The sequence below is a fragment of the Enhydra lutris genome, unplaced genomic scaffold, assembly GCF_002288905.1.
Source record: "Enhydra lutris kenyoni isolate GAN:26980312 unplaced genomic scaffold, ASM228890v2 scaffoldscaffold24, whole genome shotgun sequence".
NCBI lineage: Eukaryota > Metazoa > Chordata > Mammalia > Carnivora > Mustelidae > Enhydra > Enhydra lutris.
The window spans coordinates 1,028,837-1,029,191 of record NW_019154108.1 but is presented as its reverse complement, the minus strand read 5'-3'; positions in this window follow the sequence as shown (position 1 = coordinate 1,029,191).

The window sequence follows — 355 nt, the reverse complement described above, 5'->3', positions numbered from 1 at the left end:
ATCTAGCCTGAATGCCATCTGGTAAATGTGCTGTGGGTCGGACGTGGGATTTAGGATTTATACCATGATTTCTTTTTCCCCAGGTCCACATTCCTTTAGGAAAGTGGTTCTTTAACTTGGTTGGAACAAGAATCACCTGGTAAACTGTTTTTAGCTGTGGTACCTGGGCATCCCCTGTGAGGCTATGGTTGACTGGGTTCCGGGGTGGAGCCCAGGAATCTGCATTTTAACAAGCTTCACAGGGGGCTGAAGAGATCATTTAAAGAAACTTCTTTAGGGGCGCCTGGGTGGCTCAGTGGGTTAAGCCGCTGCCTTCGGCTCAGGTCATGATCTCAGGGTCCTGGGATCGAGTCCC